Here is a 499-nt window from a genome sequence, read left to right as displayed (position 1 = left end):
GGCAAGCTCCTCTCAACCTAGCTAGCGGTCGTCACAATATCATTAGTATAGTTGCCTCTTCATAATGCTCCGGCCACGACGGAGTGTCTGCCCTAGGTTTAAATAAGAAAAGAACTAATGAACTAACGCGTCTCAGTTGTGCGATCCAAACCACGAGTCACTAATTGCCAAGGCGGCACAGCTGAGACGCGGATCCCCCCCCAAAAAAAGAGAAAAGCAAGAGAGCGGAAAAGACAGAGAGGCAGGTTGCGCAAAGCGGACCTGACACAAAGATTTCCTGCAATGTCCTCAACCCTCCTCGTCACAGTGCGTCGGAATAGGGGACGTTCTCATATGCGCCATCTTTCTCCGGGCATATTAGTGCTGCAGACTCCAACAAACACTCTTTAATAAACTCTCCGTCAGAAAACGGCTTATTTTTTCTGGCGATTTTGTGGGGTATGACATAACTTGTCTTGAAAGCTGCATCTCTGGGTGTGGAAAGTTTTGTAAAAAGTCT

The sequence above is a fragment of the Monopterus albus genome, unplaced genomic scaffold (genome assembly GCF_001952655.1).
Source record: "Monopterus albus unplaced genomic scaffold, M_albus_1.0 scaffold554.1, whole genome shotgun sequence".
Classification (NCBI taxonomy): domain Eukaryota; kingdom Metazoa; phylum Chordata; class Actinopteri; order Synbranchiformes; family Synbranchidae; genus Monopterus; species Monopterus albus.
Note: the sequence above shows the minus strand (reverse complement) of the source record.